This window comes from Lissotriton vulgaris, chromosome 4_1 (assembly GCF_964263255.1).
Source record: "Lissotriton vulgaris chromosome 4_1, aLisVul1.2, whole genome shotgun sequence".
NCBI lineage: Eukaryota > Metazoa > Chordata > Amphibia > Caudata > Salamandridae > Lissotriton > Lissotriton vulgaris.
Window position 1 is genome coordinate 465,180,260 of NC_141691.1, and position 18,782 is coordinate 465,199,041.

Sequence of the window (18,782 nt, forward strand, 5' to 3'; positions counted from 1 at the left end):
CTTTTCCATCGATTGGGTGGATGTATTGTATTGCTACTTCGTAGATCAGCCATATATTTTGACATCATCTTCATCTGGGGTTTATAAATGTTGTCGGCCAATTTCAAGTTATACAGGTTGGCTGTGGTGTTTTAGAAATGGCAAGGTGTTTATGGTAAACAATGTCACTTCTTGCAATGTGACTTCCTATGACATGACATCTTGAGGTACTTATTAGCATTTCAAATATTCAGGTTCTGTCCGCGGAAATGATGACTCTTGGTGCGTCCCTGGTGCCAGTGCATATGTTTCTGTGGACATACTTTTGTGAGTGCATTGATGTTTGTTTGCCCTGTAATGTTTCTTTGTGTACTGTGGTGTACTTATCCATTCATTTCAGTAAACATACATATATGTAGTTATGGGCATTCCTGTTCAAACGCAAAATGTTGTTTCTCCCAGTATTTGCCAGTCAGACTGTAGATACCTGATGAAGTCATTCCATCATTTGCCATACACTACATGCTATGAACACTTTCTACTCTATCGAATTTTGCTGGGTAGTTACGCTAATATGTAGGGGTAGATCTCCTACTTACCGGCAGCAATGTCAGCGTCAGTTCGGAGTGTAATATTCATTGTAGATGTATAGTAGAGGGATGTCTAACATGATGGACTTCAAAGCTGCACAGCAGAGGTCGCAGGACGTGTGTTGTTACGGAGTTGAAATACTCTCCTTCCGCCTTCTCTGACTAAATGGTTGGCCCACCAGATTAGACGCGTAGGAAATACGCATCGTAATGGGGAGGGCTATTCTGGGGTTGGAAGTTACTCCCAAGGGGGCCATTTGGCGTTTCGAGAGCTTCACTGTCAGAATTTCCACTGATGAGACTGATAGAGCCAAATTAGCCCTGCACACTTGCCCTCTCCCCATAAAACCGGCTCTGCACTTGGCCAGCTATCTTTTTGCATTGAGTTGACATTTTTCAAAGACTTTATGGGAGATCCTCCAGCTTCTCCCAGAGCCCGGTGCCAGTCTCGCCACTACCACAGCAGCAGCAGTTGGTATGGCTACAGACTTTCTTAGAATGATCTCTGGTTCCCCTCCTCTGGTGTTTTTATCCGCTGGTATGGTTGAGCTCATTAGTCTTAGATCTATGTTCACAATGGACCCAGTATACTAGTCACTTGCAGCAGCTGATCACACCTTGTTGTCGTTGGGGTCTTTAGAGTGCCCTATTTGTCCTGACTTTTACTGCACTCTATGTGGACAAGAAATGAGGAATTGAGCGGGTGCGCAACAGGTTCCCCCAAGCTGCAGTCAGACCTAGCTGGGACCCTTCTGCGGGCTCTCGAGCTTGCACTTGTACGGTGTAGAAGCCTAGGGCTCATGCGCTCTCATGTACTCCAGTGCACATTCTGCCAGCTGCCAGTGCAATCCCTGATCTTTGCTCCAGTATGTGTCTTCCCTAATTCACTAAAGCACTGCCCACTGCTGCCAGGGTGCTTCAGCGGTATGAGATCAAGCAACTGTGGCAGGGTGTCGAAGCAACATGGCATGCCACATAATAGCAGCAAGCATCAATAAGTGCTTCAATTGGTCTTCGTAGTGTCAGTTTGCCTAAACACTCACCCACATGGAGGAACTCGATATTGGACCGATTGTGGCCTTGGGCCTTCGCGTCATCCCCCGTCTCACCACCAGGTTCAGCAGGTCCTGGTGGGTCTCATGTCTTGGGCAGCCTCCGGGGCAGCCATCGGGCACTCCATATTCTTTGTGATCCTTGAACACAAGGGGTCTCAGGTGTGCACCAGACCCAAGCTGCAGCAGGGGTAACAAGTGACAAGCATCCAGCAGCAAAATCCTGAGCTCTGGCTGCTTCTCTTTGCCATGCTCACTCTCTGGCACTCTGGCTCGTACATCATTCCATCAACATGATATTTTGAGTCAATACAACTCACTACAAGTGGGCCTGCTAGAGCTTTCTTTCAGCAATACAAGGCATGCACAAGCATAGTTATTTTCCCTTGGAAGCTTGTTGGACTTTATTGAGAATATGATGGTGGAGAGTAGGTCTGCAGCATTCAGAGGGTGACATATATCAGCAATAGCCTTCTTTACCAAGCTCCGAAGGGTCCCCGACCATTCCCATTCTTTCTTAATTAAAGAGGCTCAGAAGGATTGGGAGAGACGAGAAGTGGCACCAGTGGACACCAGAGCCTCATTGATTTTGGCAAGCTGGGGAAAATCTTGAGAGTCCTGCAGTTGGTCTACTGCTCAGTGTATGACGCAACACTGTTCTCAGCAGATTTTCCCCTAGCCTTTTATAGAGTGTTCAGGGTCTCTGAGCTTGTAGCTGGGTCATAGAAAGACATTCATAAAGGGCTGTTGCTCAGTGACATCTCCTGGCTCAAGGGCGACCAAATTATCATATTGCCTTGCTTCAAAGCTGATCAGCGTGGAGAAGGTGAGTAAGTGATTTTGAGTTGAACTGAGGGGGTCCTGGGGTGACTTTTGACAGTGATGTCGATTTTTCTTCTCATCATATAAGGTTTCTTTTTTTTTTTTAAAGGGACATTAACTTGGTTTTCAATTCAATTCAATAAATCTTTATTCGGTAAAAAAATCACCATATAAGAATCGAAGTTGAAAATCAATAATATTGTAACATTAAAACAATTAATCTGGTCTCAAAACCTTGGACACCCAAACAGCTTGTGAAAAAGATGAAACTGTAAAAATCTCCCAGTCAGTGAGAAGTATCTGACGGTACATTAGGGCAGGTCTAACAAAGATTTCAGCAAGTGAATTAAAACCTAATTATTTTTTATTGCCTTTTATTTTGGAATTTATCTGAATTGTTTTTATTTGGTTTTTTTCTAGGTTGTTTATGGCTCCCAATACATTTGATTAAATAAATGGATTCCTTCTGGAGATTTCATTACCGATTTTTTTGGGGTGGCTTGTTATTTATATTTGACTTTTTCTTTTTTTGGGTAGATTGTAGTTTTGGAAAGTGGGGGTAGATCAAGAACATCAGCTACACAACTGAGAATGCAATATGTCTATTAATTTTTGGGTAGGATATGTCATATTTTAAATAATCTCTACATGTATTTCCAGTATGCTGCAGTTTATTTCATGAGTTCTTTGCATATTAGATATATTTTTTATGTTGTATGTTTTTGGTTTTCCGTACATTTCTTTTGTAAATAATATATCTGAATACATTTTTATATATCTGCTTTATTTTCTACTTAATCATATATTTTTGTTTTAGTCTGACTTCTAGAAATACTTATTTTAATGTTTATTTAAATATTGTATGTTATAGTAATGCTGAATTTTTGTTGTATTTTTATTGTGAATATAGTTGTAGGTAGGTGGTTTACAATAGTGATTTGTCTACTATTTTCAGGCATGCTATACCTTTATTATTTACAAAGAGTCCAACTGAATTTGAATCTTTTATACATTTTCATTGTTTGTTTGGTTATTTTAAGACGGATTTGGATTACTGGCTGTTCTAGCCTTACTTTTCTGTAGAAGTGTCGTTTGTGGTAATCTTCTGTTCCCTCTCCAATTAGCGCAATGGTAGGGAAAGTGGTGGATAGCGGAGGGGTAATAATGACTATTCTTACTCCAGTGAGTGCAACAATAGGGAAAGTGTTGGATAGTGGCAGGAATAAATTTACTACTGCCACTCCAATCAGTGCAACAGTAGGAAAACGGTTGATTGAGGAGGGGTAACAAATATTATTCTCACTCTAGTCAGTTCAAAATTAAAAATAAACAAATTAATAATAACAAAATACATATGACAAATACCTACAAATATTATATTAAATGAAATAAAAGATAATTTTCAAACAAACAAATATTTTTCATTAGAAATTACTTAGAAAAAAAACATGAATTATTACATACATTTAATTTTTTATATTTCCTACCCTAAACCACTACACAATTCACATCCCACATTTAAACTTTAAAACAAATGTATTTTCATAGTTTGAATACTGGATTACCAAATAAAGACATTGTTAATTAAAAAACAAATTCAAACTCATACAAATAAATAAACTTCCCATACTTTGCTCCTCTAATCCCCACAACCCACAGCTAAAATTAAACTGTAAAAAAATGTAATTACACAATTAAAATTTATTTTCAAGTAAATAACTAATAGCATTTACCAACTAATTGTAAAGTAAGTAACATTAATTAACTCTCTACCCTTTACCCCTATAAATGTGAAACCCCCACACAAAAAATAAACAATTACCCTTATTAAATATCAATTAATTAATATATAATTATATATGTATGTATATGTATTTAATATATAAATATCAATATAAATTAACAACTAGTTATTAATGAATTAGATATACATTACTTCCCACCCTTTACTCCTATAAGCTCCGCAACCCGTACCTTAAATTAATTACACAATTTTCATGATCAATTTTCAATCAATTAATTAATAAAAATTAACAACAAATTATTTTTCACACTTTACGCCTATAAACCCCCCAATCTGCACCAAAATAAATGTACACAGTAACCATAATTAATTGTTAACTAATTAATTAATTAATTAACGCACAATTATTAATTAATTACTACTACATTAGGTCCCCCAATTAACACTATTAAATCATAATTAAATACATAAAACATTAACATTAATTTATTATATTTAAATTACATCCCAGCCTATTCACCTATAAACCCACAACCACTACGGAACTAAAAAATGCAAAAATTAATTAAAATAAAATTGATAACTGCTTAAAATGTAACCCATTTAATAAAAAACATAAACACTACTTATATAAAAACATACTTTTAAAATATAAACTAAAATACATAACACTAATTAAAAAATGAATATTTTAAACAAATATATTTTTTCAAACTATATTACTGACTTCTATATCTATAAAAATGATTTTTCTTACCTTAAATTCGATTTTCTCGACCACGATGTTCTTGCTGTCAATATTTCAGCGTCACAATATTTCCAACTCAAAATTTGTGTAAGTTGACACAGTTGTGTTAAAGGCATTGGATTTCAGGGCTCTAATGTAATCGGTTGCTGCATTCAGGGCTGTCTCTGTGCTGTGGTTGGCTTGGAATCCGGATTGGGAGTGGTCCAGGAGGTTGTTATGTTTCAGGCGACTGGTGAGTTGCTGGTTGATTGCCTTCTTGAGAACCTTTACTGGAAAGGGGGGCTTGGAGATCGGTTGGCAGTTCTTTGATTCTTCAAGGTTGGTGGTTGATTTCTTCATGAGAAGCCTCACTTTAGCATGTTTTATAGTCCTCAGGGAAGGTGGCTGAGGTTATGGAGGTGTTCAAGTCTTTTTTTGAGCTTGTCACCAATTGTCTTTTTCCCAAGTTTTCAAGATGTGTTGGGAAAGGGGCCTTGGGTGCTCCCGCTTGCACGGAGTTCATAATGGAAAGTGTGGCTTGAGTTATGAGGGGTCCTAGTGGGTAAGCAGTGTTTGGTGTTTAGGCTTTTGGGTGTGAGCAGGTTTATGCTGTTAGTAGCAGGGTTTGAGTTTAAAGTTTTCGTACATGACTGGGATCTTGTAGTGGAAGAAGTCCGCCAGGGTTTGACAAAATTCCCGCGAGAGGGTGATGTCGTTCTCGGAGGCTATGGTTTTGGGGAACTCCTTTATGATGGCAATTGCTTCAGTGTTTCTTTCAGGTCATGGTATTACTGGTTGAGTGCAATCTTGAAGGTGGTATGGTCTCCTGTCTCTTTGCTGGTGGGTTACTTCCTTTCTATTTGCCGGCAGTTGTGTTTAGTGGATTTCAGCTCCAAGGTGAACCATCTGGCTCTTCTGGCAGGACTTTTGGATTTGGCACACTTGGTGGGATATCTGTGTCAGCACATTCTCTGATCCACTAGGAGAAGTTCTTGTTTAATGTTCGATGATATCTTTTTTCAATTTCTATGCTTGGGGTTGGGGGTCATGGTGCCAGTGTTGGTTGGCCTTGAGATGGTGAAGTGGATGGTGTAGTGGTCATTCCAGGTGATCGAGTGTGTGTCCAGCATGTTATTTGAGGCTGATGTTGCTCATGCTTTCCAGGAAGTTGGTTGTGTTGGTGTCCCGGGGAAGTCAAGCTAGAATTTGAGATCCCCTAGAAAGATGTAGAGCTTAGAGTCAATGGCAATTGGGGTGACAAGTTCAGGGATGGCATTACAAACTCTGGTGTCTAATCCTGGTGGTGTATAGGTGAGGGTGGCTCTGATGGTGCTTTTTTCATTTGTATTGAGTTGGAAGTTGAGATGCGCCCTTATGGGGGTGAAGTAGTCTGGGGATGTCATGCAGTGGATGGTGTCCTGGTAGTATATGGCAATTCCACTGCTGTGTTTGACAGTTAGGTCATAGTGTGTTATCTTGTTGCCTTCAGGGGTGGGGATGGTGAAGTCCACACCAGATGTGGGGTTCAGCCAGGTCTCTGTGAGGATGATGACATCTGGGAGAGAGATGAGATTGTGTGTAAGACCTACATAGCATGTTTGCCGAGCAATTATGCTTTGACGAGAATGCACTGGAGTTGTGTCATGGTGGTTTCGGTAAGAGTGGTGGGTGTAGTCATTTTTGTGGTGCATTTGGATTGGTTGGTTTCTTTCATGTTGCATGTGAAGTGGCAATGCTGGCAGGGGAATTGTCCTCTGGTGGTGAGCGGGGATGTGCGGCAGCAGCAGTTGATGTTGATGTGTGCAGGATCCATGGTTTGGAAGTCTGCAGTGGTGTAGCTGCATGGGATGGAAGAGGAAACGTTCCTGGTGGAGGGCACCACCCAGTCGCAGACAGGCTTGCTTTTGGTGCACCCACTGCATAGCCGAACTTCAGCCTCCATTCAGTAGGTCCTGGGAGGAGGGAGGGGGGTTTTGAGGTGGGAAGCGGGAAGGGAGAATTGGGTGAAAGCAGTTGGAAAAATCAAGCAGCAGCAGAGAAAGGCATCAAACAACAGTATTACAAATTGACAAAAACAACAGGTGTACAGCTATCAGGGCTAAGTACTACTAAAGTTTAACAAAGACAAAGCAGTTATAAGATGCAATTTTAAAGGGTGTACAGAAGGAAAAGCAGTAATAAGGCTAACAAGTAAAGGCTAAGTGAGATAAAATGTTGCAGAATGCTCAGGACAAGAAGCCTATGGAGACAGCAATTATTATAGTGTTTACACAGTGAAAACATGGCATGCAGGCAGCTGGAGGCGAGTGAGCAACATGCAGCAGTTTGGGAGCTAACTCAAGGATAGTACAAAATTAACCTTTTCCGCATGTTCACCCCAGATTTGTGAGCTAGTATTTGTTGTAGAAAATGCACCCAGGGCCTGGAAGTCACATGCCACCAGTAGACTTCAGGCTGGAGTGTTCCAATTGGAGCAGGGTCAAGACTAATTTGCATTTAACTGGGTCCAAACTGAGGTGGCATGGTGTGCAAAATAATGATGGATTGGGATTTAGCTCTGAGTGATTACCAGTGGCTCAGATTAATTAAAGCATTCAATTAATCACTGTTCTGTATACAAGTAGACTTCAAAAGCTATTGTGTTAAGAGTGGGATTGTAAAACATGGCTTCACACCCATCGTATCTAACCTACCTGCAGCAGCCTGCAAACCCATTAGTATACCGTGTTGCCCACACGGCAGGGTTCTTAATATTTAAACATGGAACATGTGTGCAATTAAAGATGGCAAGTTCCTCCAGTGACTAGCCCCCAAAAATTATTTCAATAGCAGGACTGTAGCTGGATCCTGGAAAATTATAAAGTACAGAATATAAACCTTATTCAGTAACTTTTGACTGGGACTGCTTAAAAAAGTAATTCAAAGACTATGCCTATGTTTATACTTATTAAAAGTCCCATTTATTGTTGAAGTCAGATTTGCAATAATTACTTAGGAAAATAACTTTTAGATAGTTATCGTTTCCCTGCCTGAGACTCCTAGGAGCTTATTTGCATTAGCTCTCCAGCAGCTGCTCTACAAGTGCTTGACCCTAATGAATTGTGAAAATAGCTTCCAGTGCAGGACAAAGGCTTAGTCCTGGCGACAGAATGGACTGGGTGCGGTCATATGATATTATCAACTCAGAAAGTGTAGTCAGGGTGGACCCAAGAGCTTCATTAACTTGAAGTGGATAGAGGTGAGGCTTGTCTATTCATAGTTTAGCACAAGGTCGTGAGTAAAGGGAAAAAATAAAAGACCTAAAGAAGGACAATCCATTATCCCCAAGGCCCGCATAATTTGGGTTGGGTGTGAGCTCAGTAGGAGCGAAGCTACTCCCGAAACTGGTCTGGAGTGGGCACAGGGGAATGAGTAACATTTCCCTGGCTGCACCTTTGGATAGAGTCAACAGCTATGTACATCTTGGTATTTAGAAATGAGATGCATTGTGTCATTGTTTACAGTAGGGCAAAAAAGAACTGCTAAAAATAGTGTATGGTGATACTTGAAACTTTCCCCCATTGGGCAGGGATTATTCATTATTTTTCCACGCCCACCAGCTTGTGTCAACCATAAATGAGGCATCCCAAGGCACCTTCCTCAGAACTCTTCTAGACCTATGGAAGATCAGAAAAGAACTTGAACCTGCTTTCTCTATCCTAAGAGGACTCCTGAAGGACTGGACCTGCTCCCGTCTGCACATAGGGCAAATACGTGAACTCCAAGAGTCAGCTGGGTGACCTCCTGTATGGCTATAGGGACACACCAAAATACAAAACCCCTTTTTCCCAAAGTGATCCGTTTACCAATGCCAACTGGATTGGACCTTGCTGTTGGCCTATACTGGAGTAAGTCCAGCCCCCTGAGTGTTGTCTGTGAGGCCTTAGGAGCCTTCGAAGAGAATCGGAGGAGTTGCCACACAAATTCTAAAAAGATGGGTCTTAAAACTTTTTGGGCTTCCAAAACCTCTGTTTGCATCAGGGTACCTTCCAACAATGGTATCCAATTCCAATGGACCATCTTTTTGGTAAAATATTTAACCAGGAGTAGCCTGTTTGTTTTCTGTTGCTTCACAACTTTGGTCCTTCCATTTGATTTTTTTTTTTATTTTGGTGTAATTTTCAATACAAACTTATTTAAAATTTGGTTTGGGATTTTGTTTATTTTGTGTTTTGACTTTATTAAGGCTTCAATACTTTTCAAATTGCCCATCATTAAGCCTTTCTCCTGCCACAGCTACCATTACCTTGAGCTCAAGATAATTTAATGACTTTAGGGTTGACCTTGATAAGTAATTGTTATTATTCCTTGAAGTAATAGACCACCCACCCCAAACAATAATCCACATACTTACACTCATTAAATATGACACTAATGGTCAGTTGTGCAACCATTTTATTTTGTGACTCTCTAAGTACGAATCTTTGCAACTCACAAAAAGAGATTCGTAAAACAAAATGTACTAATGTGTCTCAGGCATATTAGCAATTCCCAATGAGTTTGTAGTTGACCTGAATCCAATACTCGTAAGGCAGATCACACTTTGTGATCCATTGGGAATAGGCAATAACACATATATGGTGGCCTGCTGGGGACAGCAACCCAACATGACTGTGTTTGCTTTTTAATAAAGCAACATGATTAAAAAATGCAGACTGTTTTCCTTAAAGGAAAACACAATGAGTTTAAAAATGAAAAATTAATGTTTCTGCTTCATTTTGTAAGGGTAGGCAGTGGTCCAAAACATTTTTGGTACCATTCACAAACAGTAAGGGGTTCCCTGGGGCCTTGTAGTAGGTGGTAAGCTGCAATTTCTTTGCGACCACATTCCAGTTGTAACCCAATCATACATACCCCTGCGACTCGCTGTTAGGAAGGAACACACTTGGCACTGCCTTTCCAAATAGCAAGTCGCAAACCATGGGGCATATTACCAACAACTAGCGATAATTTTTGTCTCTAACTTGTTTAGAGACAAAAATTATCGCCGCACATCGGCGATTTTTATCGCAGATAAACCTTGCTATTAACAAGGTTTATCGCAAATGCGATAAAAAACGGCCGAAATGCATGAATATCGCTGAAAAGTCAGCGATATTCATGCATTATCGAGCAAATGCTCTTAGCCATGTTATCCACCTCCCATTGGATAACATGGCTAAGAACTGCTCAGGGCAGGTGTTAGCTTTTGGAGATATTCCCGCTTAGCGCGAATATCTCCAAAAGTTGGTAATAGGAGATAGCGATGTTAGAGACTGTTTTCAGTCTCTAACATCTTGGCACGCCCACTTTGCATCTCATTAGTGATAAATATCACTGACATGCAAAGTGGGGCCCAAGATGGTCGCTATCTCCTACTAGCTGTCGCTAACTGGTGTTGGCGACAGCTTGGTAATAGGGAGATCATTTTATCTCCGCTTTCTTTGCTTTTAAAGCCAAAAAAGCAGAGATAAACCCCCTTGATAATATGCCCCCATATTTTTCCAGTCGGTAATAGGTTACCAACTTTAAAAAATATGGTTTGTACACAGAAAAAAATATTTTACTGGTAGCAAATGCCCAATGGGCCGTTTGAGACCAGTAAAATGCATCTTACATCGGGTCCCAAGTTCTGTACCTTAAAAAGGTATGAGAACCTCCACACGATCTGCTGCACATCAGTCATGTAACCAGCTAAATGTCGGCCTTCAAAAGGGAGCTACGCAAACAAATGATGGACAGAATACTGAATAAATCATACAATCACCCCCAGTCAAGAAATCTGAGTTAAGTCCATTGTTTTTTTGCTCACCACGCAACCCCAGTTTAGACGAAACCATATGCAAATCTGTTTTGACCCTGTACCTCATGGGAACAGTCCAGATCAAACTGCCAAGCCAGGTCCTCCCTTGACCAGAAACAAGCATCCTGGGACTCCTTTCTGGGTACTACCCTTCATCAGCCAGGCTAGCTTGAATCCAGTGGCACAGTGAGCAAGGGACCCACGTCTGGGCATACCCATCCCAATAAGGGTGAAAAGTGCTGTGCAAACAAATGATGGACGGAATGCTGAACAAATCATACATCCACCCCTAGTCAAGCGATCTGGGTTAAATACATTGTTCTTTTGCTCACCATGCCACCCCAGTTTAGAGCTAGCCATATGCAAATCAGTCTTGACCCTGTGCCTCATGGGAACAGTCCAGGCTGACTTGTCAAGCCAGGTCCTCCCTGGACCACAAACAAGCATCCTGGGACCAGTTTCTGGGCATTACCCTTCATCATCCAGGCTAGCTTGAATCCATTGGCACAGTGAGCAAGGACCCATGTCTGGGAATACCCATCCCACTTAGGGTGAAAAGTGTTAAGCAAACAAATGATGGACGGAATGCTGAATAAATCATACAATCACCCCAAGTCAAGAGATCTGGGTTAAATCCATCGTTATTTTGCTCACCATACCACCCCAGTTTAGACCCAGCCATATGCCAATCAGTCTTGACCCTGTGCCTCATGGGAACAGTCCAGACCTATTTGCCAATCCAGGTCCTCCCTGGACCGGAAACAAGCATCCTAGGACATTCCCCTTCATCAGGCAGGCTAGCTTGAATTAATTGGCACAAAGAAGCACTTCTGTTTTATGAGATTTCAGTTGAAGGCAGTTTGCATGCATCCTCTTCACAGTAGCTCTCATGTAAGCCTGAAATTGAACCAGTGATTTAAGGATATTGCCACAAATGGAAATTATTGTTTTAGAGTCATCTGTATATGAAATAGTCTCAAAACCAAGGGCTCAGATTAGCTCTAGTTTCAGAATCCTGTACAACTTAAAATGTGTGGGGATCAGGTAAGAACCATGGAGCACTTCACATGTTTTTGTAGCAGTTTTGGACAAGAAAGAAGCAAGAGACACTGCCTGTGATCTTTCCGTCAGACATAATGCAAGCCATCTGAGGGCCAGTCTGCACACACCAATTCAGAAAAGACATTCCAATAAAATGGGGTGTGAAATGGTATCACCCACAGTCAATAAACGTATATGGAGTGGGGCAGCACAGCCTCCCTGAAACAACATCATTCTTAGGTTTGCCGTGGTGGCCACAAGAGCCATCTTTGTAAAGGGGTTGGATAGAAAACCAGATTCCATACCTTTTTTTCAAAGGTGTGAATGTTTACATGTGCAGAAAAGTTGGCATCATGTCTGCTTACTAGCTAGGCTAAAATAATGTATAATTTTCAATTATGGATGCTGCCGTAATATCATGGACACTCACTGTACTACTTATGCTATGTTGGTATGTTATGTTAATTTGATTTGTAACACACACAAATCACCCCAGAAGGGGTTACTTGGCACAGCTCAGAACATAAACATGTGAACCAGACTTTGAGGCTGCAAATAGCTCGGTGCTGAAAGAAATTCTGAATTTAAAATGATCAGTACATTGACGTAAGTGATGTGGGAGGTTATTCCAATAAAAAAGTGCTAAGTAGGAAAAGGACCTTCCTCCTGAGTGGGGCTTTCTGATCCAAGGGACTGTAAGCATTTCTTTGTCACAGGATCTTAGCAATCTACTTGGCCAATAAGGAAACATCTTTAAAGACAGACAGATTGCTTGAGCATTTGTCATTTACGTACTTATGTGTCAGACAGCAAATCTACAAAAGAACTCTTTTGTGGATTGGCATTCAATGAAGAGTGCACAAGAGAAGAAGAAGTTAACCTGGGTGGAAGATAACCTAGGGGAAAGATGTAGCCTTACAGCTAGAGCTGTCGACCTCGAAGCTGAAGAACTGAGTTCAAGTCTCGGAAACGACGCTCATCATCCTGTGCTTCTGGCCAAATCACTTAAATCTCCCTGTGCCTAACAAAAAAATGAATGTGTCCTCATGTAGCTGAAACTGGTGCTCTTGTAAAGCGCTCTGATACCTGATGTATCGGGTCTAGTTAGCAATATATAAAACTTAAAAAAATAAAAAGATTGATAATAAATGGGCTGCAGTGCTCCGAACCACCTCCAGTTAATTTAGCCATGTCTCATGGATTAAAGCCAATAAGACATTAGTATAATCTAATCGGCTAATAACTAATGTTTGAACTAAGGTCTTCCTCGTATTGTATGGAAGGAGAGTGAAAACTCTCTGTAACAAGCGCAACATAAAAAAACAAGTCCCTATGCTGTTGCCAATCTGCTCTTCATAGAGAATGCTTGATCAATTTGAACTCCCGAAGTATTTACAGCCAATTTCGGAATAGGGGCAGCACACAAATCTGTGGGCCACCATTCGGGTGTTCAGACCTGTTACCAAAGAGCTTAATATCATTCTTACTGGTGTACAGCTGTAGACCGTTTTATGTCATCCAAGTGGCAATGGATGTCATACCAGCAGAAAAGTGCACTTTTGCATTAATCAAGTGTTTACTCAGTGTGAAAATTAACTGTCGTCAGCATATGATTAAGGTTCAAAGCCGTAGGCTCTGGCAATTTCGGCAAGGGAGGCTAAATAAATAATAGAATGGGGCTCAAACAGGAGCCATGTAGAATCCCCTCATATATTGTAAAGTTTGTGACGTATAAGGGTCCAAAATGAATTGTCCGGATATGACCACTTATAAAATACTTGAACCATTTTAATGCTGTGCCATGGATTCCAATCTTCTGCAATTTTTGTAGCAATCTAGGATGGGATAACATATTGAATGCTGCTGAAAAGTCCACCAGCACAAGAATTGATGCCAGGTAACTCACAGATAATATTCATTACTCCGAGTCCTGGTCTTCCCATCCCATTCCTGAAAAGTGAGCAGCTAGTCTGCTCCCCAGAACCCTAATACCTAGCAGAGCTATCAGCACATTCCCCAACATGGCACCACCAATCAGGTGAGGATACAGGGGGAAGTGCATCACACCACATCCTGACAATACCAAAGAAACCCAGAAACCAAAAGCAATCACCACAAACAAACCCCAGGGAGGGAGGGAAAGGCTCAGGAATCGGACAGGAAGACCAGGACTCAGAGTAATGAATATTACCTGTGAGTAACCGGGCATTACCTCCTTGTCCTGTCTTCCCATCCCATTCCTGAACAGTAAGCCTATACCCAAGCACAAGGTGATTAAAGAAAAAAGACCAGAGAATGCGGCACGCAGGTCAATTTAATCAAAAGAAAGCAGTTCAAATCGTAAACCATGTACAGCAGTCAAAACATGAGCACCAAAAGCAGCCGAAATCGCTATCCCCAACTGAAGAAGATAATGAGAAACAAAAGTAGGGGGAGAAGCCCACAGGGCAGCATTCCAATGTCTTGCAAGCAGGCACCCCTGAAAAAGGCTCAGGGGAGGAGACACCCCGGGTAGGCCTACTCTGGACCGTAGAAGGGAGGGGACAGTGAGCAGACTCATAAGCCGAAACAACAGCACCCGTAACCCAACGAGACTAGGTGGACAAGCAAGGCTGAAGACCCTTCTCAGAGAGGCCGTAGGTGACAAACAAGGATCAACTGTCTGAAAACCAATAGTCCAGTCCATACAGATGCGGAGAGCCCTCAGCACATCCAAAGAATGGAGAACCACCTTCTCCGGGGAGGGGGGGTCCAGAAAAAATCCAGGGGGGACAATATCATCAGTGGAATGAGGACAAAACCTTGGGCAGAAAAAACTGATTAGAAAGGGTGGGCGGAATTTGCGTAATCACACTACGCAAAGCTCAGCGAAACAGTAAAACCTCTCTGCGAGCACACAAACGTTCCGCAAACATGCGGAATTGCTTGTTCTGCCTGTTGGTGATGCTTTTTTCCTGTTCGAGAATGCTGTTTGCATGCTCGGGGAGAAATGTCTCGCGAACATGCATTTTGAAAGCACGAACAAGCAAAACATTCTGTGATGCCGAGGATCGCAGAATTTTTGGCAATTCCATGTTCTCCGCTGAATGGGAAATTACCAAAATGAGCGTAACAAAATTTACTGCCCAGGCCTACTGATAAGAAAGAATAATGACCTTGTCAGAGCAGAAATGCAAAAAGTGGGGGGAAGCCTTTAAAGCACCAAGCTCACCAACCCGCCGCGCAGAAGTAATGGCCACCAGAAAAAGAACCTTAGCAGAAAGGAACTTAAGTTCCACCGAGAGCAGAGGCTCAAAAGGGGGTCCGGTTAAGGCCAGGAGAACCAGGGGAAGATCCCAGGCCGGCACAGGAGAGTCAGAGACAGGCCACTGAATCATAAAACTCTGCAAGAGGGGAGCCACCAAAGGTGAAACAGTAGACACAGAAGAACCCCTAAAAGCCATAATGGCAGCCCATTGAGCCCGGATCATGGAGACAGTGAGCCCCAGGACAAACCCATTCTGCAAGTGCAGCACCTGCACATCCGCACAGGAGGAGGAAGACACGGCCCCACCCAAGGCACCAGGAGGAGAAGTTTTTCCAATGACGTCCATAGGACTTTAAAGTGGAAGGGCACCTAGAACACTGGATGCACTGGGCAACCTCAACAGAACAACCCTGACCCAAAAAACTCAACCATTCAAGTGCCAAACCCCCAGCCGGAGGCAGCACAGGGAGTACATGAGGAGAAGAGGAGCCCTCAGAGTGGAGGGACACAGGGGAAACTGCCTATGGGGGCACACAGACAAAGTTAGAAGAAGGGGAAACGAAGGCCAAAGGGACCACTCAGGCATCGCCAGAAGAACCTCTGACTGGTTCAACCGAACCTTCCTGAGGACCCGGGGGATTAAAGCAAACGGCGGGAAGGCAAACAGGAGACCCAGTGACCACAGAACGGAAAAAGCGCTGATCGCCTAGGCTAGCCGAGAAGAACGAGACCGCAAAAATGAGGAAGAAGGGCTGACTCCTCTGAGGAAAACAGATCCAGACAGGGAAGGCAGAACAGGAGGACAATCTGATCGAACAGGGACAGACACATGGTCACAGAGGAAGGGAACACCCTGCTCGGAGAGTCCGCAGGCCCATTCTCCCTCCAGGAAGATAGACAGCCTTCAGAGACGAATGACTGACAGAATATCGAAGGTCAGAATATTGACCTACAGAAATATTGAAGCAACAATATCGACGTCAAGAATATCGACATCCTATCTACATTACGGTAAGTACAAAAATATGGAAAAAATATATCGATGTCAAAAATATCGTTGTTAAAAATATAGTTGTTTCTTTAAGTTAAAAAATAATGTAAAATAAAGTAAATAATACATATAATTTGAATAAACATAGTTAAAAATATTTCAAAATTATAGGAAAAATAAATATATATATCGTAAAAATAAATTAAACGTAAACATATAATACATAATAGATATACTTACTAATATGTTTTATAATTACTTTAATAACTTATGAATTTTTAAAAAATATCTTATAAATTATGATTACATCTGTACACATAAAAAATAATATAAATAAAAAATACATAAATATATATATATATATAACAGATTAAAAAATGTAAAACTATTTTTCATTTTTTTTAAATTAATTATATACTACATTAACTAAAATAATACAAAAAGTATTAGATACAGTAGGGAAAATGTTGGATAGTGTAAGGATAAAAATTACTATTCTAACTCCAAATAGTGAAACAGTAGGGAAAGTGTTAGATAGCATAGGGGTAAAAATTACTATTCCTACTCCAGTGAGTGCAACAGTGGGGAAAGTGTTGGATAGCTCAGGGATTAAAATTACTATTCCTACTATTGAGTTCAACAGTAGGGAAAGTGTTGGATAGTTCAGGATTAAAATTGCTATTCCCACTCCAGTGAATGCAACAGTAGGGAAAGTGTTGGATAGTGTAGAGGTAAAAATTACTATTCTCACTCCAGTGAGGGCATCAGTAGGGAAAGTGTTGGATAGTGTAGGGGTTACAAATACTATTCAAACTCCTGTGAATGTAACAGTGTGGAAAATGTAGGATAACATAGGGGTTAAATTTATATACTTATTATTTAGATACTTTTTGTAAAATAAATGACATATTAATAATCAATTAACAAAAATGCTAATAATAAAGACCAATAAAATTAAATTAATATTTACTTAACATTAAATTACTTCCCACCCTATTCCACCATAAACACACAACCCGCTACACATAAAAAATAACACAATTAATTTAATTATCAATTAATACAAATTAATTACCAATGAAAAATTAACTAACACAAAATTAATAATCAATACCAATTAAGAAAAAATAATATTTACTTCATTATAATAAATGAATTCCCACCCTATTCCCCTACAAACCCACAACCTGCTACAGATAAAAAACAACACAATTATTTTAATTATCAATTAATCAATTAATCAAAATTAATTGACAATTAATAATACATTTACAAAAAATGTATTAACAATAACAATAAATAAAAAAGAATAATAATAATATTATAATTAATATAATGATAAATTAATCAATTAATAGCAATTAACTACAAATTAATATAAAGTAAAACATATTGATTAATTAATTATACATACATTATTGCCCACCCTATTCCCCTTTAAACCCACAACCCACTACGAATAAAAATTAACATAACACATTTAATTATCAATTAATCAATTATTAAAAACGTTTACCTATCAATAATTAATTAACAAAAACTGAATTAGCAATAACAACAAATAAATAAATAACAGCACATTAATTATAATTAATATATAGATAAAGTTATCAATTAATACAAATTAATTACCAATCATTAAATAATTAGCAATGAATAATAATCAATAACAATAAAGAAACACATATGAATTATTTATAATTAAATTACTTCCAGTTCCTATTCCCCTATAAACCCACAACCTGCTCTGATACTAAAACGCAAAATTTATATTAAAAAAATTACTAATTTCTAAACATTTGATACATATATTAAAAAATATAAAAAATACAGTACAAAAAATGTTAATTACATATAAAATACATACTAAAATACAAAACACTAATATAAATATTGATATTATTAACAACTATATTTTTGCTAATGATATTACTCACTTTGATATTAATTACTTTGATGTTACTTACCTTGATATAAAAAAACAATATTACTTACCTTAAGGTCAATATTCTGGTCACGATATTAAAAAATCAATATTAGTGTAGGTCGATATTTTGACTGTGCATTGTCAGAGACAAGAGACTCTGCTCGGCCCAAAGACCGATCATCCTGGAAAGGAGAAACAGGGACCAGCACATGCCCCCTTGATGATTCACTTACCCTGAAACAACATGACTGTCTGTCTGAACAGAGCCTACAGCAAGGGCCTGAAGGAAAGGAGCAAACCACAGCAGAGCCAACCAAACTGCCCACAGCTCCTTCCAGTTCGAGGACTGAAGAGACTCGAATGGGGACCACCGACCCTGAGCCTTGGAAGCACCCAGGACCGCACCCCAACCCATGGCACTGGCATCGGTGGACAACACTACCACAGCCGGAGTAGGAAGAAGGTCGAACCCCCGGGAAAGAGACTGAGGGAACAACCACCATTGGAGAGCAGCCTGAATCACCGGGTGACGGGAATAAAAGCCTTGCAGTCCTGAGAGGCAGGATCCCAGTGGGCCAGGACATAATGCAGGAGAGAATACAAATGTAGATGGGCCCAAGGGAGGAGATACAGAGTAGAAGCCATCTCCCCTTGACTCCACAACCAGAGCTGGGCAGACACATGGGACTGGGACAGAAACCCCAAAAGGTGATGGAACAAATTCAACTGCCTCTCCTGGGAGAGGAACACCCTCCCCAGATTCATGTGGAAGAGATCCCACAGTGGAGGACAACAGGGAGGATTTCCAGTGATTGATGAGGAACCCAAAGGACTCCAGTAG